Source organism: Lepisma saccharinum, chromosome 20 (genome assembly GCF_977018435.1).
Source record: "Lepisma saccharinum chromosome 20, izLepSacc3.1, whole genome shotgun sequence".
NCBI lineage: Eukaryota > Metazoa > Arthropoda > Insecta > Zygentoma > Lepismatidae > Lepisma > Lepisma saccharinum.
In genome coordinates, this window is record NC_139248.1 from 4019360 (window position 1) to 4043764 (window position 24405).

At 37.6% G+C, this 24405-nt stretch overlaps 1 protein-coding gene across 3 annotated transcripts in view; it reads left to right on the plus strand.

Annotated features, from left to right (window-relative positions):
- The window catches only part of LOC146003656 (uncharacterized), a 174007-nt gene that overhangs the window by 23467 nt on the left and 126135 nt on the right, over window positions 1–24405 (plus strand). The window lies entirely within an intron of this gene.

The window sequence follows — 24405 nt, forward strand, 5'->3', positions numbered from 1 at the left end:
AATTTTTGCAAAGTAACGTTTTAGCCAGGAATCTCCCATAAGCATAATAGTACAGTTTCGCATTGCTTTAAAATTCTCAAGATTATTTTCTTTGTGATTGTCCTGATGAATGCATTCAAAATTAAAATTCATTAAAATATTTTTGAGAACATGCTTGATATGTAAGAAGCAAGCAAAGGTAGGTGATTTTATTGTTTTATGTATTTGTGATTTGTACATTAATTAGCGGGAACAGGTTCTGTAGCTTTTGATTCTGGGATTTATACAACGATCTAGTAACAAAGCAGTTATTGAAAATTACAAATGTGCCCAGTGTATTTGTTTGGTAACATCACTGTGTTTTGGCCACAGCTCAGATTACTTCATGAATGCATTACAAGATTTGTTGAATAATATCGGTGTAATTATTATGGTGCAAATACTTTTACACAGTGCTTTTTCCTTGTCTGACTTGTGGATGATTACACTGGGGAACAGTGAAATTGCGGCACAGTGTTTGAGAGCTAATTTAGGGCGATTTCATGCTGCTGAATAATGATATAATAATATATTTCCTGAATTGGCTCTAATTTATGAAATAAATGCAACTAAATCAAAATGGCGGAAACATCAGACATACATATAAATGAACTTCCAACAACAATTTAATATTTCTTTTTGTGATTACAATCATTAACATGATTTTTTGGTTCACTCCATGTCATGGGCACTCCAAATTTGAGTCCCTTTCGTCCGCTTTGGCCCCAATAACGAAGTGATTCCAAACAAGTTTTGCAAACTATATGTGGACCCATTTTTATTCTGTTGTCCCAGATTTTTGGCAAAATAAGCCTGATACAAATCTCTCACTACATCCGTGATATTTCTTCTCTGTGATGGTAGACAATATATTCCACATATATAGCAAAAAACATTTGGGTTATTGAAATACTTACTACGTGAAGTAAGAAGGGGGGGGGGGTGAGTTCAACTGATGAATGTGATTTTCTTACAGTTTGACTTAAAAAAGAGTTTAACTTAAAATGGCATTCTGTTTGTGTTGCATATCAAAATGAGATGTTAAGCAATTAATGTAGAATTCTAAGTTCACCTAATGCATAGGTAAAAAAAAAGTTCTCGCCCCCTTTGATAAAATCACAAATTGCACCCTGTCTTGTTCATTTCATTTCCCGGCCTGGACATGGATGTTTGTGAGTGTCCATTCATCAATTTCATCACTCATCCTCATCTTCAAAAATTAGTTAAAAGTGTCACAAAAAGCAAAGTAAAATCAATCAAAGCATTTCACCTAGGAATTATATTGCTATGAGACAAGTGAAGAACTGTCACAGCCTCATTTCGTCTCCGTGTAGTAAGGTCCTTCTCGTTCTTCTTAGTTATTTACCCACGAAATGTTTAATATAAGTAACATGTACATTGAATCACCACTCAATTTCACAACATATATAGCCATAAAAGGAAAAAAACTTTGGTTTACATTTTTCTCCTTTGCATCTTGTTTTGATGCTTCAAACCATCGAAATACAGAATTTTATCCTGAATAGATGAATCCGGAGAGCACAGGCTTGCAATTGTCACGAATGGATTAATTTTGCAATTACAGTAAACACAGTATACGATTTATTGACAAAATCAATAAGATATCCGCTTGGTATGTCTGAATAAGGCACATACATACTAATTTAAATTTATTTGGAACAATTTCTTCAAATAGAGTTTCGAACGAGATCATCTCGCTTTGATTTTTCAAATATTTATTTCAGTCTCATCTCGGAATTTGAGAGGAAACAAGAAACCTTTCTTGTCTCAGTACCATCTCTATTTTTGAAAAATCTCTTAATACGTAGGTTTAAATGTAGTTTTCAGAGCGTCCTCTTGCCAAGTTATGAAATTTATGGATGAGGTACAAGAGTGCATTGTACACCCATCTTGTTTGTGCAAGTATTTGGTTAAGGATAATGATTTTCTGAGAGTAAACTTTACCTGATTCCATTGTCCCACACAGATTTTGAACAGTTTCCATCTCCTTAAATGGGTTTCCAAGAACTCAGGTCATTGAAGTAACTAGCACATTGTGGTAGAATGAGATTACAATGGTTTGAATTTCTGTGGAAACAAAGATAATAGTTATATGTTCTAAACAATAGAAACTTTCTTATTAAGCGAATTGAAAATATTTTCTTTTAAAAGTAGCACCCTGCACGTGTCAAATTATGTAAGTGGGTACATTTGGATTTAAGGTGGTAAGGTTTGGGGGTGTATAATGTACCCCTGTACCCACCCGTTCCTGCGCCACTTTGGCATGGCAACCTTTGCCACAAAGTTCCTGAATTTGCAACCTTTGCCACAAAGTTCCTGAATTTGCAACCTTTGTCACAAAGTTTCTGGATTGGCAACCTTTGCCACAAAGTTCCTGAATTTGCAACCTTTGTCACAAAGTTCCTGAATTTGCAACCTTTGCCACAAAGTTCCTGAATTTGCAACCTTTGTCACAAAGTTTCTGGATTGGCAACCTTTGCCACAAAGTTCCTGAATTTGCAACCTTTGCCACAAAGTTCCTGAATTTGCAACCTTTGCCACAAAGTTCCTGAATTTGCAACCTTTGTCACAAAGTTTCTGGATTGGCAACCTTTGCCACAAAGTTCCTGAATTTGCAACCTTTGTCACAAAGTTTCTGGATTGGCAACCTTTGCCACAAAGTTCCTGGATTGCCAACCTTTGCCACGAAGTTCCTGGATTGCCAACCTTTGCCACGAAGTTCCTGGATTGCCAACCTTTGCCACGAAGTTCCTGGATTGCCAACCTTTGCCACAAAGTTCCTGAATTTGCAACCTTTGTCACAAAGTTTCTGGATTGGCAACCTTTGCCACAAAGTTCCTGGATTGCCAACCTTTGCCACGAAGTTCCTGGATTGCCAACCTTTGCCACGAAGTTCCTGGATTGCCAACCTTTGCCACGAAGTTCCTGGATTGCCAACCTTTGCCACAAAGTTCCTGGATTGGCAACCTTTGCCACAAAGTTTCTGGATTGGCAACCTTTGCCACAAAGTTCCTGGATTGGCAACCTTTGCCACAAAGTTCCTGGATTGGCAACCTTTGCCACAAAGTTCCTGGATTGGCAACCTTTGCCACAAAGTTCCTGGATTGCCAACCTTTGCCACGAAGTTCCTGGATTGCCAACCTTTGCCACGAAGTTCCTGGATTGCCAACCTTTGCCACAAAGTTCCTGGATTGGCAACCTTTGCCACAAAGTTCCTGGATTGCCAACCTTTGCCACGAAGTTCCTGGATTGCCAACCTTTGCCACGAAGTTCCTGGATTGCCAACCTTTGCCACAAAGTTCCTGAATTTGCAACCTTTGTCACAAAGTTTCTGGATTGGCAACCTTTGCCACAAAGTTCCTGGATTGCCAACCTTTGCCACGAAGTTCCTGGATTGCCAACCTTTGCCACGAAGTTCCTGGATTGCCAACCTTTGCCACGAAGTTCCTGGATTGCCAACCTTTGCCACAAAGTTCCTGGATTGGCAACCTTTGCCACAAAGTTTCTGGATTGGCAACCTTTGCCACAAAGTTCCTGGATTGGCAACCTTTGCCACAAAGTTCCTGGATTGGCAACCTTTGCCACAAAGTTCCTGGATTGGCAACCTTTGCCACAAAGTTCCTGGATTGGCAACCTTTGCCACAAAGTTCCTGGATTGCCAACCTTTGCCACGAAGTTCCTGGATTGCCAACCTTTGCCACGAAGTTCCTGGATTGCCAACCTTTGCCACGAAGTTCCTGGATTGCCAACCTTTGCCACTAAGTTCCTGGATTGCCAACCTTTGCCACAAAGTTCCTGGATTGCCAACCTTTGCCACAAAGTTCCTGGATTGCCAACCTTTGCCACAAAGTTCCTGGATTGGCAACCTTTGCCACAAAGTTCCTGCATTGGCAACCTTTGCCACAAAGTTCCTGGATTGGCAACCTTTGCCACAAAGTTCCTGGATTGGCAACCTTTGCCAAAATGTTCCTGATTTGGCAACCTTCGCCCAAAATGTTCCTGATTTGGCAACCTTTGCCAAAAAGTTCCTGATTTGGCTACACACTGGAGCAGGAAGGGTTTTCATTTGGGGCTGGGGTACAAAATTCAGCCTCCCATAAATATCTGTGTGTGTGTGTGTACACACACCACTTATAGCTAGATATAATGTGAAGGCATAGTAAATATTCTTGTTTTTTAATGCAAAATTTGTATAAATATTTTTTTTCTTAGAATTTATGGTTATTTTAAAACAGATTTTCAGACCAGATAACAATTCTGAAAAACACAAAGCTCTGGACCTTGTTCTGGCCTCATTTAGAATATAACAGGATGGAAAATCGGGAGTTTGAAATATGAAAATTGTGGACAATGATACATCTATTCATTTCAATGTATGGTGAGATTGAAGGGGTGAGTAGGATTCAGCCTACTATCCCAACCAGGAATAATCATCACCCACTGGGTATAGAAACCATACTATTGCAAATACCATTCTTATATAGTTCCACTCCAGTTCAGTTTATTTTAATAGTGAAGCTGGTAATTTCTCATACATCTAGAGGGTGTGGTATTAAAAAAATACTAAGTTGAAATGGTTCTCAATCAACTCGTAAGGGGTCTATCTTTGGAATGTAATTTAACAAAGCATGTATTTGTAATATAATTAGCTGTACCTAATGACGCTCTTTAAGCGCTGAAAGTAATATCATTCAGTACATATACAAAACCGAAATCCTTCATATCTCTTAAACAAAAATATGTTAACAGTATTAAATTTCATCTACTTACGTAAGTGACTATGTATTCGTTGTAAACTACGTTTCGGAAGCTTTACTGCTTCCTTCTTCAGGTGGTCGTATTTTAGGCTCGGAACAGGATACTAGGTAAAAGGTTTGGGTTAAAAACACTTCATGGCCCTTGACACATACAAATTTAAAACTACCTTTGTTAAAAACACCTAAAACTCACGAAAAATACATTCTAAAATCACCAACACTGAATGCTTGAGTGGCCGTTGAAATCCTTAGTTCCCTGCCAAGGTGAAGTGTGCGAGCAGCTGGTGCCACGCTACGGAGTTGTGGGGAACTTCCTTTCCTACGAGTGATCCCTCCCCTTCTTTCCATCACCAATCCAAGGAGAATTCGCATTCCACTTCGGCTGCTATCTTTACCTCCGCTGTGACATGGAACCCTAGCGGGGCATTTTTGTCATACATATTGTGCCACTTTTTAAAAAAGCTAATCCAAACATCATCCAAATTGCCGTCATCTCAGTTCAGTTTATTTCTGTTTCCCGCACAAATATATACATATACGCACGTAACCAATATGCTACCTTCATATTCAATTCAATTCAATTTTCCTTTATTAAAGGGAAAGCAAGGAACACCATATCCTTGAAAGTTTTTTCTTATCAATCTTTGTGGATAATTTGAAGAGCCAGCCAAGGTTTATTTTTGTATGTAGTGGTATAAAATGCAGATACATGCGTGTGTTTTAGGGTGACATGGCAATTCCTCGTTTTGTGAAAAGGTGAACTTTGATATAAGCAGAAGCATGTGCGAGTCAGAGTTAAAAATGTCCGCATGTACATAGAAAATCCAAAACACATTCCCACCTCACCACCCCCCTTGGCAGAGTGGTTAGCACAGCACACTATGATGCCAGAGGTTCGAGTTCATATCCAGGCGTGGGTGTTTCAGTCCCGTGCAAATTAATCTGAACACAGCAATAACATCCAAAAATTTACATTTGTTGTCTTACAACATAGAATACTTCAATTTTTTAAACACATTTGTACATATCAGTGGTGCTGGGTTAAGAACCTGGGCTATCGCACCATATCATAGTGTTCAAATGGACAAAAATTTGCTGGTGGGGGTGTTTTTGTTTTTTTAACTCATTTGGGGCGGTGGGTTGAAGTGATGTGACACTGTGATTACAAATATATACCTCATAAATAAAACATGGAAATGTACACTGTCAGCAAGGAAAGGATTTCAAGAATTTCATTCTTATTTGCATAAATGAAAGGACCATATTGTGAAATATTATGTAGGCCTAAATAAGAGAATAAAAATAAAATTTCAACCTACCTATTTTCACGATTTTAAGTTCGGGTACTCCTTGTTGGCGCAGTAATAACGTTGTTGCCTTGAAACTAAGGGGTCCCGGGTTCGATGCATGTTGGTTTAGATACCACTTTAACTGTAGGTCCGATCCCCATTAGCTTATCTGTTCATAAAGTAGACATAACAAGAAAAATCCACAACGATTTGGAGCTTATTGTAATTCGTAAGCCGGAAAGACAGCTTGTTATGTCCCTCATTTCAGTTCACTACACAACACACAGCACATCTCATTCACAAAATACAATCCACTCACTACTGTATTCACACGCTGCCTGTAAATAAATTCCACACACCAGGACCTCTCGACGCGATCTAGACTAGAACTGGTCCTTGTCATTTCGGTAAACCATTCCCGCTCAGCCAACAACTTTCTACTCCCCACTGTATCTAGTTGTTTGAACGTCAATGACATCTTTTTCAACTCCTCTGCAAGAGTTCAATTATGTTCTTGTCCCTGCCACATGACACTTTCCCCTTTCCCGTGATAATTTTGCTTCAAAATTCCCCATTCCTATGAAGATTACGTGCTGGAAAAAATTGGTTTGCAACATTTACCCAGACTGTTGAGGAAGTTCAGAGGGTTTTTTTCCTCCGCCATATGCAACCATGTTCTCTCTTCTGTAACAGTAACTCCACAATTCCCTGATCCTGGGGAAATTACATGGTGGAAAAAATTGGTTTGCAACATTGATCGGAGCCCTGTCAAGCTTACCCGTCACTCCCGTGGAGTTGCCCGCCAGCCATCTCGCGAATTCAAAGAAAGCGGGCAATGTTTCCAACTTCTACGAAATAGGGTCATCTTCTTATTGAAATGAAAAAATGGGTGCCCATTTTTTGATAGATATTTTTTCTTCATTTCTGGGCTTCGCAGATAGCCTAGATAGCCCCGAATATACGCCTCTGGTACATATATTCATTTTTCACATAAGGTACAAACAGATAATCATTTCTAATAGTTAATATGTCCTCCTTTTTGTTTTATAACTACCATTACACGTTTTGGCATAGATTCTACAAGCTTTGAACATATTGTATTAAGTTTATTGTCATGGAACCAAACACGAACAAGAGACTTAATCACTGCTTGCTTTGTGGAACAGTTCAGTTTTGATATTCGTCGTTTGCAAATAGCCCACAAATTCTGGATTGGATTGACATCCGGGGAGTTCCCTGGCCACTTTAACACTCGAATATTGTTCTCTCTCATAAAATTCTGTACTTTTTTGGCAGTGTGACAAGAAGCCAAATCTTGCTGGAAAATGCAGTCACCATTTGGAAACTTCTGGAGCACTGGAATAATTTTCCTTCTCAGAACATGTATGAAGAATCCCCAAAACATCTTCTTGTCAGGGTGTTTTATGGTCTGTTGCAGATGTGCTGACGTTACAGATTCATTACTCGACCGACGCACGTATTGAACCCTCTGTTCCTGGACCTCAAAATGTGTTTCATCTGAGAACACAACTTTCTTCCAATCGTCTTCTGTCCAATTTGGATGGGCACGGGGCCACGAGAGACTTTTGTTGTGCATTGCAGCCGAAAGAAATTGTTTTTCACTGGTTTCCTGGCTTTCCGTCCAGCTGCAAGAAGTCTACGTCCTACATTGGAAACGTCCAAATGCACTCCTTTGCCCCTCAATTCCTGTGTCAATTCCACTGGAGTTAGAGCCGGGTTTTGTTTACTTTTCCTGAGACTAAATCTGTCATCATATGGCGAGGTCTTCTTCTTCTTTATTAGGTGAAATGGGACCAGTTTGTCTGTACTGCTTGATAATTCGATTTACGGTAGCTACACCAACAGAGACATATTTTGCGATAAAGTCACAATCGCAGAACGTTTCCTAGGTGTCGTATCCATTGGCAGAATCTCACTTGACACCTACACCACAATTATCCTACTGATTATAGGGAACAAAATACACTTACGAACACATAGATATGTACACAAACGCAAAGGATCAACGCACGAGATGCCTGACCGTGTCAACAATGCTCAAGTTAATGCACAGAAAACGCAGGAGAGAAAAATAGCCACCGCATGTACATTTCTGCCACCTAGTGGGCAAGTGCTGACAATTCAGACAAGAAAGGAGCTTGATCTGATTAATTCGCATGGTACTGTATTTGCGAGTGTCCCTTTGTCAATTTCACCATGTCATCACTCATTCTCATCTTCGCGATTAGCCAAAAATGGCAGAAATGTGAAGTAAAATAAACCAAATCAATCAAATATTCCCATTTCACTCAAAGGCCTTATGAATCTAATCCAAATTCTACCAATATCTACAGCTGAATGTGCAAGCAGTTTGGTTCAATGTTACAAACCTAACCTTAACGAACTAGAGAAATCATTTAGCACGTTTAACGCTACTTTTCCTTTCCTTAGACCGCTATTGCATTCCTTTCACCCAAAAAAAAAGTAAGAAATTGTATCAAGTCTAAGCATCACAGTGCTCTTGACAAGCCAACTGGGAAATCATAGAACCTGCAGTGAATCTCATTTATCTCGTGAGTTCATCTGACTAATGTGATTTTCTTACAGTAGACTTCAATCCCCCCCTTTTCTCTGATAAAATCACAAATTGCAGTTGTTTTGTTCATTTCATTTCACCTGGAAATGATATTGCAATTAGATGATTCGAACATTGTCACAGCCTCCCTCATCTCATCTCCTGTTTGGTAAGGTCCTTGTCGTTCTTCTTTGTGCTTATTTTTGTTTCGGTTTCAACTCAGAAGTTATTGACCCACGAAATGTGTAATATAAGCAACATGCACGTTGAGTCAGCACTCAGTTCCATAACATATATCCCATAAAAGCAAAAACTTTTCTTAACATTTTTTTTCCTTTGCATCTTGTTTTGACGGTGCAACCCGACGAAATACGGAATTTTATTCTGAATAGATGAAACCGGGCAGCACAGGCTCACAATTGTCACTAATGGATTGACTTTGCAATTACAGTAAAGAAAATATATGATTTATTTGAAAAAATCAGTAAAATATACGCTTGATATGTCCCACAGTAATTTAAATGTATTTTGAACAATTTCTTTAAATATGATAACAGAGTTTCAAATGAGATTGTCTTGCTTTGATTTTGCAGATATTTATTTCAGTCTCATCTCGGAATTTGAGAGGAAACAAGAGGCTTCTCTTGTCTCAGTACCTTCTCTATTTTTGAAAAACCTCGTAATACTTAGGTTTAAGTGTAGTTTTTCGAACACTTTCTTACGAAGTTATGAAAATTATGTGTGGGGTACAGGAGTACATTGAACTCCCCCTCCTTTTGGTTAAGGATAATTCCATTTGAAAATTCAATAGAAAAGAAGGCCAGTCATATACCCATGTAATGAAGAAGATTTGTATCTTCGAATAGATGCGACCACGTCTTTAGAAAAGTGTACCCCACCCTTAAAGGTGTTTCCAAGAACACAGGTCAATGAACGAACTAGTATATAGTGACCACAAACAAAAAAACCTTCGACGAAAAGTTTCCGCACAGCTTTCCCTTCTTCTGTTCAGCTCAGGCCATAAGGAAGCATCCTCCACTCTGCGCCTCCCATAGAGTGCCTCCTAGGCTAATTTTATGTGTCAGAGGGGTGGGGGCACTGCTATTACCTTTAACTTTAAAGTGATGACAATTTATTCTTAGTTTTCACCATCTAGATCTGGCGGCATCACCCATCTCAATAATTCACCAATGGTTGCATGAAATGGGAAATAAATGAATCTCGGAGAACAATATTATATCATCTTCATGTCAGCTACGTCGCTATAAAAAAGAAGCTGAGGAGGTAAGAGAGGGTGGGGCGATGCATCCAATACAACAATATTACATCACGTGCAAAATATGTACTCATGGCAAAAGTTGGTGGTCTATGTGCGCCGGAGCCAGTAATAGTGGGCGAGGGGGCGGGTGCGACACTTCACAGCCAAACAAGTGCACAAAGGAGCCAGAAGGTGCTCCAAAAGAGCGAAGCTGACAACAGTGCTTGGCAGCTGCCGAGGAGAGACTGACCTAGGGAAAATTGTCCATCTCCCCCTTAAGATGATAGAAAGCTTGGAGTGTCATAATATCCATAGTTTAGAGTTAGGTTTGAGCATCATGGTGCCTATAAATAATTTTCACACCTCACACACTTTTGGGTACTCTCAGACCATACACCTACTGCCATTGGCAACCTGGTCACATTGAAACAATAACCTCCAAATATTTAGTGTGTGTGGATGCTAGAAATTAATGTTGATTGATGATATAATCAGAACTTCATTTTGAGTTGAGTTAAATCAGCAGATATACCTTCAGGTAATGGTTGTGACAGAGGTAACTGTTGTTCAACACTACTGCAACCAGGAGTAGAAAAATGCAGGGTTCTCCATGGCTATGCAACCTGAATTTTCAAACTCTTTATATCGAGCACAGTATTTTTTTAAATATGTTTTCTGTAGGATGTGTATCATTAAATCAGAACAATAAACATGCCATGTAAATTTTTAAACTATTGTTGTTAGCTAAATTTGTAAATCTCCATTGAAGTGGTACAGTCGGCCATATGTTAGAATGTATTGCATAGTTATTCATTCTGTTCGAAATTTAGCCTTCTTTGTGGAGGCCACTCAGCCGCAAGAATAAATTACTATTAAACCAATCTTTTCTTAATTAAATGCTTTAAGGTCATTGAGCTTTATCGTAGTTGGATTTGTGGCTTTCTTAGCCTGTATTTGAACAAAGAAAAATGAGCTGGCTTGTGAGAAAAGGGGTCTGGCCCCTGAATTAGTTTTGTCTACCGCTGACTTCAACTACAAATCTGAATTTTGCTACCCAATAATAATACAATTAAACATGATTGGACATCAGTCTCTGTCTGTCCAATGAGATGGAGAACAAGCGATAAACTTCAATTTCAGAAAGTGCTGTAGATGAAGGAATTCAGTACATAGTTTCATCAATGTATCAGAAAATGAAACATGTTATCGTCAACCATCAACATCACACTTGATTCAAAAAACTAAAAGTGCAACGTGATCCACAAAATTGATTATGATTTATTTACCAACTCCTTCCTTCACACCATAGCCCTCGGAAATGCTTGGCCTTCTTAAGATGTGTGAAATTTAGGCTGAACCTATATGGAATCCGAACCACTATGTGCCTCCACTGTGTATCAAACCTGGGAGCATTTGTTTACGAGAATGTTCCATTACAGAGGCTGCGAGCCGTCTGTAAGGCTTGACTGGACCTTTGGCAGCAGTAAGGGCGATTTTTTTTCAAATTTTCTTCTTCATTCGAAATGTGATATTCCAAAATTATATGAATTCCTTCTAGAGCATTGACGTGAATTTTCGTGTAGTTTGCTTTCGCTGTTATCTAGATATTCTCAAAAGTTTCATGATTGTGTGTAAGTCTATTAAATTATTGATAATATGTAGATAACAGTGGAAGCAAACTACACGAAAATTCAAGTCAATGCTCTAGAAGGAATTATAAGCGTATGAAATTATTCATATTTTGAAATGTACAAGAGGTTTTTTGAATGGAGAAGAAAATTTGAAAAAATTGCCCTTATGGCTGCCAATAGTCCATTCGAGCCGTAAGGTTTCCCACTCACTTTTCTCCACCTACCCCTCTGCATCCCTTAGGTTTATTGTTGTATTAACTATTTGGGGCACTGACATCTCCCAACTTAGAAACAGTTCTTGAACGTGCACCATAATTCGAATACTTGTTTTGAGTATATTAATCTACAGTCAACTCCACTTACAATGAACGCACATGCATTCAGACTATTGTTTCACTATTTCTAAAGTTCACTAAAACCGGAATGCTTTCCTTTAACCTGAATTGTTAGTGACAATCAAACGTTAAACATGTGTTTCATCACCATGATATAGCAATGCTAATAATGATAATGTTTCATTCTCACATCATTTTGTAGGTTCACTAGAACTGAAGTTGAAACTGTTTGTAACATATTGGGTTGAGACTAGTGTTTGCGGTTGACTTTAGCTGAATGCTCACTACATGCAGAGTTTCCATTCCTTGGAACATGGCTATTCGGAACATTTGGAAAACGATCTTAAAAATATTGTTCAAGTGCACCAAATACCTGTGCATTCGTATGTCTTAGAAGTACAAGGCTTTGTGGTAGTGACAGAATATCAAATTGCGAGTAATTGCAACTAGAAATTTACATGAGCTCTTATGGAAGTATTACTTTTTCAAATATTCTGGAGTGCACAAAGCACGTGAACAGAAAGAGGAAACCTTAAATAAAATCATGTTCTTATTAGTGAAAATATTATGGAGAGAGGGATACAGGGGAGTCTTAAAGATATTTTTTGGCATAATAATAATATGAAAGAACACGTTGCAATTGCCAAATGAGCGTAAATAGCTATATGTTCTAGAATCCAACAGACTTGATTTTGAATACCTGTTTGCATTTCAACAGCATTAAAATAAAATGCCACCTTTTGGAAATTTGTACCACATGTTGTGACGTAACAATTAAATACAAACTTTTTGAATCTTGCAATTTAATAAATAAAACACTTACCTGAAAATTTGATCCTAGTCTAATATTAACAGGCATGTGGAAAGTTCACTATGATTGGTGTGAACAAAAATATGCACTGAGAAATAAAGTTGATGTGACACTAGGGTAGCTCAGTTAGAAGAGCATTTACATAAAATTCTAGCTAGCATCGTACAGTTTAGTCCATGGTTACAGTTATAAGTCACGTTAAATGTTTTTCATAGTGTGTTGTGTTAAAGGTATTTGCACCATTACTCAGATCCATTTTTATCTAAATAAGCTTGTTGTAATGTGAGCTCTGTCTTTGGGATTTTGTATTGCATGTTTGCATGTGTATTTCATTGAATATTGTGTGTGAAAATGTAATATTTGCTGGTGGTGGTTCATTGCAGTCTGCACATCAACATTCAAAAATTCGACAAGTTTCAAACAGAATTTAGGATTACCTATGTATTGCTATGGTGGGCCTCGATTTTTGCAAAATTTTTGTGGGAAATTGTAACATCAAATTGTGAAGTACAATAATGTCACCAGATCGTTATTGTTAAGTACAATTATGTCAGTAAATGTATTTTTTCATTGACATTTTTTATCGCATTTCTTGTAGGGTGATACATATTATGTCCAGAAAAAGTCACTGTGATAGAGATATGGTTGTACATTTCCTACATGAGAAATTTGTAGTCACAGACAGTTCTGCATTTGAACAGTATAGTGGAACCACAAGCAAAAAAACCTGTGCAGACCCACAACTCCTGTGCACCATACTCTCGCATGGAGGTGAGGGGGAGAGTGGACCATGCTTCCTTATGGCCCGAGCTGAAAGGAAGAAGGGAAAGCTGCGTGGGGACTTTCCGTCCAAGGTTTTTCCTTGTGGTCACTGTATAACATCGAAAGTCAACGGGTTTGTTATAACTCAGAAGTATATATGACTACCAGGATACCTATTTTCTAACTATTTCTATCGACTCATTGAAGGTGACATCAATTTTCAATGATTCGAGAAATCTGCTTCACAGCATGAATAAAATGGTTTCATAACATAGTCCTTTTCTAATAGATAAGTAAGAGCAAAACATTGATCATAAAACCTAAAAGAAGATTTCAAGAAGTCTGATACCAGAAACTATGCAAGTCTGACAGTAAACTATGAGGTGAAATTCCACTTAAAATTTCTACAGATGATTTATTACCCAAAACTTTATACCATTGTATCATTGAATGGAGAAAATTTTATGTGTAGGAAGACAATGTTGATGTGTGGTCTGTAATGTGTAAGTATTTTTTTTATTATTGAGAAGTTTTCATGCTCCATATATACATTTATGGAAAAACTTGATGTGTTGAAGAATTTTTCTGGAGCATGTTGATTTTATGTAAAATGTATGCAGGTAAGGTTATAGTTTTAATGTCTATTGCTGATGCATATTTATGTAAAATGAAACATTAGAGTTTGCCATGCATTTAAAGAGATTATAACTTGGAGATGTAGGCTCATGAGATTCATTGCTTATGTCTGGATTTCTATCTGTATGAGTAGGGATTTTCTATGGTGGTTTGAGAAGAGATAGAAAGTGACGGAGATGTTTACATTGCTGTTGGCCCCCCTTTGTTTTGGTAGTCCTCAGATCAAAGAACTGACAATTTATTTTTAGAGTAAAGGTACAGTAAAACCTCGTTAATCCGGACTAATGGAAGGGACAAGTTGACAGGTTTAATGAAAGTCTGGGTTAACTGAAATAACCTAAAAGAACAGTAGAAAGTGCATTAAAACTCTGTTTATAGCAACAAAACACGTTTATTATGGTGTATTTAAAGGGCATAGGCCCAAATACACTATACAGTACAAAGTCTGCAGGAAACAGAATTTCATCAGTGGTTCACTGCCATTTCTTTGGAAAGTTCTCTTGTTGACTTCCACATTTAAAACCTTGAATTCTGTGCTTTTTTTTTTTTACCTGTCCTGATTAACCGAAGTCTGGCTTATTGTGGTCCGGAATAACGAGGTTTTACTCTATTGAAGCAAGCACTTGAGAAGGTGTGCTTGATTTTTTAACCAGTTTCTAGGGACTTTGAGGTAAAAATTATTGATAGTATCCGTATAGTTACACGATTTCTTACGTGAAAAATTAACCTCAACATACGGTTCTTTGAGGATAGACGAATACTTAATTATGCAATGAAATTTTAGTCAGTCATTTTGTTTCTAGTTTCAGCTCTATGATATATCTGTGATACAGAACAAACGTTTAAGGAATGGAAATTTGTAAATGGATGAACTGGTTTCATGAAGTATCTCATACGTTCGAAAAATTTCAATTGATACACTATTCAGATTGTCAAACCTAAGTTGAAAGTTTAATGTTTTGTAAGCTTTAGGTCCCAGTACTGTATATATTATGTTAACATCTTTAGTTCAATTTCATTTACCATTTCATCCATACTCAAATTTCAAACCAAATATATATAGCGTTGAAAAGTGGTGTATGAATCAATATTGTGATATATTTTAAACAATATGGGAAATTGCCTGTTGGGATATATGACGGATAAATGAAAATCCTTCGTTATTACTAGGCCTTAAATAGATTTAAAGAAATATATTAAGAACATTCAACTTCCTATTAGTACTTTATCCATTGGAGGTGTATACCACCATGTATGAACTTTTAACCCTAGAAAGCTAACTTATCGTAAAACCTACGATCCAAGATGACCATATTTCACCGAACACCCCGGTTCCGCTGACCACTTTGCCTTTTTTGTCGGTTTATGGCAGACTCAGTTGTCAACCGGCGGCGAGTATAGTTGTTTTCAGAATGCGCTCGTATGTTTTACGACATGTTAGCTTCTCCGCCTGGATTTTTGTGCGAACTTTTATTTTTTTTCATTATTGTGTATAGTTTGTGAAGTTTTTAGTGAGGGTTATGTTTTGATTGAATTAAAGTTCAAATTATTTATAAACACCAAAAATGAATCTACGAATCCAACCATGCATAATCTGCAGAATTTTTCCCATCGGCAAAGAGGAGGATGACGTCATTGTACTTCTGCTGCTGCAACAAGCTGACCTGTGGGGAGCATCGGGGAAAACGCTGTGTGCACTGCCCTGATGAACTGTAGAACAGTTTTCTTGTAACCAAAATGTTTGTCAAGGTGTATTCAAACGAGTCAGATTCATTATTTTTTTTTTTAACTTATTGGTTGTCATAGTTTTTTTAATCCCCTCGTAAATTTTACGATACATTAGCTTTAACAAAACTTTTCATACACGTTAGCTTTCTAGGGTTAAATAGTGTCAGCAGAATAATCACTGCACTGACATTTTGCGAACAGAGAGCAAGAAAATGGTTTACCAGATGATTTTGTGACCACTTTTGTCTTTTTGCTGTTGGCAAGAAATGTCGCCTAATTCATGGTGTAATATAATTTTGATCCACTGAAATGTCATAATCACAAACATAACATCCAATCACAAAACCATCCGATATTATGCCCTCCCTATGTCATGCGTTACAACATGCACCACAAAGGGAAGTGTAGGTCAGTGAAGGGGAAGTGAGATGTTCTGCTGCGATTTTATTTATCCTTTGGGTTTAAGATAAGAGCCAAGCAAGATGATGGATAAACCCTCCACTTGGCTTTGCATGAATTAAGTGTTGTCTACTTTGCACCCTGGGAATATAGTGTGTTATATTCATAATTTAAAGTGTATCATGCATACACAAGACACAGATAAAAATGCACCATCACTGCCTGTCAAAAAAGTTAGAGTATGATTTTTTTTTTTAAATTTTAGTAATTTTTAGTTGATGTTAATGCTGGCATAAGATGTTGCAATGTTAGGTTCTTTAATTAATGAAAACTTGAGTTTCTTTATGCCTTCGTAGAATAATTCCTTTGCATCAATTGGGTAGGTACCAGATTTTCCTTACTGACATAGGAAGAATAATTTTGCACATCACACCATGCTTTGAGATACTATCTGCTGCTCATTGTGAAATCTTAAAAATCTCTGTATTTATATTTGTGAAAATTATTTTACACTTCAGTAGCAAACAGTATTTATCTTTTAGACTCGTACAGTTTAACTTCTTTTATTCATAACACACTAGCCTACCCTATTTTGTTTTTAAACATTCTTTCCATTTACTTTCATAAGAATTGCATATTTGTTTTGCATCCCACCATTAGCAGAATACCATTGCATTATACCATGAGTGAATACATAATGGTACATATGTAAGAGTAGAGCTATAATTGTTTAGGCAATGCTTCTTCCAGAACTTGGCTTGGATGCTAATTTAATAGCTGCACACTGTTACATATAAAAGAGTATGCTAATTTTTATTAAAACTGATCATTGTTGAATAGAGATTGACAGAATTTGACATTTGCACAACAGAATGTTACACCTTTCATGGAAGCAATCTTTGTGTCTACCTTCAAAAGATTTATATTGAAGAAAATATTTAATTTCTATCTTTAATAGATAATATTGGAGTATTGCTTCAAATACTCAACTAATATATTTAGAGGTCGTTTTATTGTGTGAGGTGTCACTCTATATTAAATATAAGACATTTGATTGAATTCTAAAGTTCATGTGATTTAGCAACAGCACAGTACTATGCAGTTGTACAGTGTGTGTCAACAATGCTTCTCCTCACATTTAGGGAGAATTCATACCGAAGCAACAAGGGACAGGTGACGTGTGTTGCTTGAGGATTTCAATAGAACACAGGTTTGTTCTGCCTGTCATGCTGCTTCTGTGTGAAGCATTGCTGCTGATTGGCTCGTTTCCAAGTGACACATGTCGCCTGTTGCCTCTGCGTGAATTCTCCCTTAATGATCAAAAACTGCAGATGCACATGGCATTAATAAAAAGAAACAAGTGATTTATCAACCTGAGTGTTTTAAATCTTTTTCCCTTCTGAAATAAACATTCTGGGGAAAATATTCACTCACTGATTTGATGCATTAATGAATGACCAAAGTAGGAGTGTGTGACTTTTGAAACACACTGTATTAGAGTGGCTGTTGAATATGTATTTTTTACAAGAAATCTTATACAAGCTCCTATTAGTTGGATTTAATTCTGTAACAGCACTTAACGCGTGTGGCTAATAGCAATAGTACCATCCTTCCCAATTTTGTAAGGCTTATCGTGAAGAGGTTTTTTTGTAATACATTATGAGTATGGCATTGTACTTAATTTGATGTACTTAGTTGAGAGAATAAGTACTTACTTATATTGTTTTTTGGAACTTTTAGAGGATTTTGATTGTTTTTACTGATGTACGATTTAAGTGTACCATGCCTAATGTTCAAAAGCAGAAAACACTTCATATTACACAATGTAAAAAATGGAACGATAAAGAACCGTGAGTTCTTGATTTCATGAGATGTTCTAATCCAGACCTCTTATTCGGGTGGGCAAGTTTTTGATTGGCCATTACCTTTTAGATGTACACTTAAGCCATGTGCATTGCATTGTTATGTGTGTGTGAATTATTATTGGAATTCTCAAGGAAATACTTCTTTGAGTGCAACTGCCTTGTAACTATTCTAGAGTAAAGAGGAAATGGGTGGTATGTTAATGCCTGCATTCTGCAAAATTATCTTTTTCTCCTCCAACCAGCGAAGATTAGTAGCTTCCCCAGGCTGGGATTTGAACTCAAGATTCCTGGCATAGCGCACAGTACTAATTACTCAGCTACTAGGGCAGGTTAGCAGTTAGCTGTTCATACAAGATAGAGAATGTGCTCCAAAGGGTGAGAAGTGAGTGGTGCTCAGTTTTATTCATGTGACCCAGTATGTATGTCTCATCCTTTTCTTCATTCATTCGTATCGTCACATTTATCCCAAGCAAATTTGGGAACATAAATTAAATAATGACCATTGTCATTTGCTTGTTTGTCAGCAATGGTGTGGGTGTAAGGGGTGACCTTTTCTTAACACACCCAAATGTGGGCCTCCCTTCCATTTAGTACACCTGGACTGCATTTTGCAGACTAGTAAGGTTGTGGTATCTGCACCCAAAAGTACCTGTGTGGGCTCATGTTGTGTTGTGATATATATATAATATACGAAGGAGAGTGAAAATTTTGAGCCTCACAGGGAAGGGGTGTTTGAGCTACAGTTTCTCATTATGATTTCTCTACATAATCACATAATCTCTACAATCACCCCCCCCCCCCCCAATCAATGCACTTATGCATTCTGTGCTGCAATATCTTTACAGTCATCTGGTAGAATGATTTGTCCTGAGTCTTGCACCACTGAATGACCGTCTTCGTCCATGTGGAAATGACGTCCTCGAAGTGAATTCTTCATAGCAGGGAAAAGATGAAAATCTGACTGGGCAGGTTGGTGGAATAAGGTGGATGGGGAAGTGCGGTGAAGCCCCACTCGACCAAAGCAGCCTGTGCAGTGAGGCCTTGCCGACAGAGGTACCGAATCACGGCCCTTTCGGCCACTCTCTTCTCTGACACTTCATTCATTTTCAACCTGACAAAAAAATAGAAGAAAACATGTGCATTTCATAATAGTTCGTACAGAGTGTCCTAAGACTCAAACCTTACATCCTCCAAAATTTTAACTACCTAGCATTACTCCTTCCATGCGAGGCTCAAAACTTTTCATTCTCCCCTCGTATATATATCTGTGTGTGTGTGTGTGTGTGTGTGTGTGTGTGTGTGTGTGTGTGTGTGTGTGTGTGTGTGTGTGTGTGTGTGTGTGTGTGTGTGTGTGAGAGAGAGAGAGAGAGAGAGAGAGAGAGAGAGAGAGAGAGAGAGAGAGAGAGAGATAGATAGATAGATAGATAGATAGATATTGAGATTGATTGATTGATTGTCCCTTTGTTCATCTCCATCCGGTGGGGGAGACGTGGAGATTTGGAATCCACTTTAAACTGTAAGTCCAGTCCTGATTAGCCTTTCTGTGCATAAAGTGGACATCCATCTCATTTTGTCACCATTCATCCTCATCTTTGCAATTAGCCAAAAGTGGCAGAAGAGCAAAGTAAAATTAAGTCAGTCATACATTCTTATTGTTACCCATCTTAATTCCTCTTTGCTTTAGCAGTATACACTTTCGAGAAGCAATGCATTGCATATTAAGCTGGTAAAATTTTGTTTTAGGGAGTTTCAGACTGAAGTGACAAGCAACAGTGTCGCATGCCACTTGAAAGCAAATCATCAGTAATCAATGCAACATTTTTGAACTGAATATGCATGACAAGCTGCACATGTCCCTCGAACCATTTTCCCAATATGCTTATAGACTGAATTTGCCTGTATCCCCTGACCCTTCGGTCTGAAATCTCCCTTCTTCATGCTGTATTGGTACCCATTCAGTTTGAATCTGATATCTCTGAATTGACACACACACAGAGCATACCACACGGTAAATTTCAACTGAGTGAACGTCTCTACTGTACAAGCTAACTCCCAATATTCTACATAAAGCAATCTTGACAATTTTAACTTTTAGCACAGTAAAATATACTAAATAAGAATGTACACGAAACTAATGCCACAAGAATAAGATGTGTGATAAATTTATCCAAAATAATTTAACATTACGAATCGGAACATAATGAACAATCTGTTGGTGGAACATAAGAAGTTGATGAAATTTCTCATGGAAACTCAATTGGAATGGAGCGATAGACAAACATTTTCAGTTTTGGAAAAAGTCTTCAAATGAAATAGGTAGGTAGAGTTTTTATTTTTTTTAATTTGAGTTGTTTAGTGAAATGAAGTTCTCGCCAATCAATCCTTTTTTTTTTTTTTGTAGAACATTTGCTTGAAACTTTAAATGCTGGAGGAGGTCATTGTTCATATAAGTGAAATGGATGGTTTGATTCAGAAAAAAAAAGTGTCCCGATTTGAACATTTAATTCAATGTGCGGGAAATGTGATTATTTTTGTTTTGCGAAGATTGTTTGTAGTATTGCCATAAAGTCATGTACTTATGGAAGACACTTCACACTGGTAAAATTATTCAGAGCCAGTGGCGGTGATTTGGCCCCAAAAACTGGGGGCCAAGGTGCCAAAACTAGGGGTGCAAAGACAGTATATTTCCCTTTGTAGATAAGATTTAGAATAGTGCGGGGGCAAAAGTAGCAAAAATTGGGGGGCAGCTGACCCCCCCCCCCCAATCGCTGCCACTCTTCAGAGCCATACACACCCATACAAGAAATGTGTTCTAAAGTATTTGATCTTGATGGGATAACGCCTCTTCACATCTTTCCCTGCTTGAGTGAGATTTGAACTTGCGATTCAGGAACCTAGCTTTTTTAATTGAATAATAATGTAACTAAGAGTTTGGCACATAAAATGCATCCCAACATCCTATTTTTGACAAAGCTTTGTCTTCCATGTTGCATGATAGGTGCAAGGTACCCAAATATTCCTGGACCATAATTGTATTTCACCGTTCGTACAATCATGCACACTCATATTTTTGTTACATTACATTCTAAGCCGTATAAATTGAGCTACTGTTGTATTACTATAGATGTAATAGTATTATTATAGATGTTCTCCAAATGTTATGCCCAGATTAATTAACAGAATAAGTTTTACAAAAACAATTCAATAACTACTTGCATTACATGTTATTTTCCATAACGTGGTCTGAAAATTCATATTCTTCAAGTTCCTTTTCTAAGTAATATAGGCTATCGTTGCTAATAGTACACATTATGATTTTGCTGGTATTTGTGGCAGAGTGGTTAGCACTGTGTGTTATGATGCCAGAGGTGGGTGTTTGAATCCCAGCCTGGGATGGGTGTTATTTGTAAGTGTCCCTTCATGAATTTAATCAAATCATCACTCATCCTCATCTGCAATTAGCCAAAAAATGCAGAAAAGCAACGTAAAATAAAACCAAATCAATCATTTTATGATTTTTTGTCCCATGTTATCTACATGAAGAGACAAAAGTTTTATGTTAATCAATGTAATGTACGAGACATACTTTTTAAATCGTGTGATATTTATTACACCTCACTATGTTTACTTGATCTGGGAAAATAAGAAGTGTAACATGAAAAAGGAGCATTTCTCGAGAAACTGATCATTACTTGTTACTGGCAAAAAATGTTTTTCTTTATATTACAATGATATAGAGATCAACATAATTTTGTCACTACATAATGGACTTGTCGTGCTATTGTTTGAATGATTTGTCTGGATGCATGGCTGGAGAACGATATGAATGTGCAGTGAAGGATTTGATGTGTTAGGACTGAAACGGGAACTGTAGTTTTTTTTTGGTAAGTTATTAATAGCAGTGCATACATATTAGGGATAACCAAATCTGCATAAAACTTTAGCAGGATATCGGAATGGAGGTTTTCTGGTGATGATAACCAGGTGATTTTCAGATAGGCTTTTGAGAGCTAATGTCGCTCTCATCTTCAGGAATTGAAGCGAAGTGAATCTAACCCTAGTGAGGAGAATGATATTAGCTCTTGAAATCCTATCTTGGTTGATATCCCAAGCAAACCTATTCATCAACTTCTGTACTACTTTATGAAACACAATGTGAGTCTGCAGATTTCATTTACTCTTGTCAACACAAAATTGGCCCAAAGTTAGCTGCTTTGACAGCATGCTTTAAAACATTGATGGCGAGACTTTCTACAAATCAACCTATAACTTCCCTTTTCATGTGTTAGAATCATGAGTTACAAGGTATTTTGTGTTAGAATCATGAGTTACAAGGTATTTGAGTGCATCCCTTCAACCTGCAGACTTTTTATCTTGACAGTGTGAACATACCAGGCATGTTCAGTGATTGACTCAGAAGGGAGGTAATCTAAGTGCCCCCCTCCGATTTCCATGAAACTTGGCAGGTGTATAGAGGGGCCCAAAGCAAGAAATACCTGTTGTTTTTTTTCCGGCTAAACTGTTTTAGGGGGCAAAACCCCCCTCAAATGTCAAGCTGAGGACAAATTAACGTGGGGATATGACCCCTGTGTCCCCCTGCGAATTCCATGAAACTTAGCAGGTGCATAGAGGGGCCTAAAGGAAGAAATACATGTTTCTTTTGTTTCGGCTAAAAAAAAAAACTGTTTTAGGGGGCAAAACCCCCTCAAATGTGAAGATGATGACAAATTGACGTGGGGATCTGACCCCTGTGTCCCCCTCCGATTTCCATGAAACTTGGCAGGTGTATAGAGAGGCCCTATGCCCCTGTTTCTTCCTATGCCGTATTTACGTGGTTTCGGGGTCAGATCCTCACTTCAATTTCTCATCATCGTGACATTTGGGGGGGGTTTTGCCCCCTAAAACAGTTTTTTAGCTGAAACACAAACACATGCATTTCTTCCTTTGGGCACCTCTATACACCTGCCAAGTTGCATGGAAATCGGGGGGGGGGGGGACACTTAGATAACCTCCCTTGTCAGTGTCTCCATTGGAGGTTTGAGCCCAGGCCTCAGCATGTGTGTTGTGAATATCCCATCATCATCATTCATGCTCATTCTAGCAGTTAGGCTAAGGAAGTAGAGAAACTATGAGGAAATTGCATTTACTGGGCAATTTAACATAACAAGTTTTGAATTTTGATGAAGTTGTTGTGGTCATCTTTGGCAGCTGCCGGGGCGAATTTGTTCAAATTTTCCTCTCCATTCGAAAAACCACTGTGATATTCCAAAATCTGAAAAAGTACATCGCTTGACGGGTGCCAAAGAACCAGTTGAGCCTAAATGGACTGATTCATGAAGCAGTGCAACTGGATCACTCTACATGCATATCTGCACATTAGTTTGTTTTTATATTAAACTCTGTGTTCTGGTGATCAGTAGACCAAGATACCAATCTCACTGTGTAATCTGATTGCCTCATTATCTCCTTAGTAAATGAGGGATTTTGATATTAATGATGAAGATCCAGATAAAAATTCAAACATTATACTGTGTGTTTTGAATAGTGGATGTTTTTGACTACTTGCAATTTAATTTTCCCCATTGATCCATTTCTCGATTCTTAATGATAACCTGTATTGCTGCCAAAAACGTAAGTGGCTCAGGCCTGATGTTTCCTTGATATTCCAGTAATATTTGTCCACAACTGTGTGCATATTCTTCCTTGAAATTTGGAAACAAATATTGATTTGTGCAATGAATGTTAATAGTAAGAAATGTTAGAGCTATAGTTTATTTGGATAACTGCAAATTATGGAAGAACTTAAAAATATATGATGCAAAAACATTTTTTTATTATCTTTCAATCTTTCTAATTATGTTCAACACATATTTTTCACGTTGGCTCACGAATGAAGAACCAGGTTATCCTTCTCTTTGGGAAGAGCAGTATGAAACGTTTTGGTGAATTGGAGGAATGTACACCAAGTTGAGGAACTCTGCTATTGTGACTGTACATGTATCCGTGAAATTTCTCATGTGTGCCCTCTGAAAGGGGGTCATACATAGCCGGTTGTAATGAAGTGATAGCAAATTTTTTCCTTCAAATTTGTTGCAAGCTCTTGTTGAACACTTGTGTTTGTGACATATTTTAGACAGTGGGTCAAGCCGACTGAGTGAGGAATTATTTTGTTATTTGGAGGAAGGTATGAAGGGAAAGTCTTGATTTGACATCAAAATCAAAAATGAATCATTAACTTCTTAAATTGAACGTATTCCATGTGCTAGGAGTTTGTCTTCCATTCATCTGCAAATTTTAGATTATCAAAACCTGACCGTAAT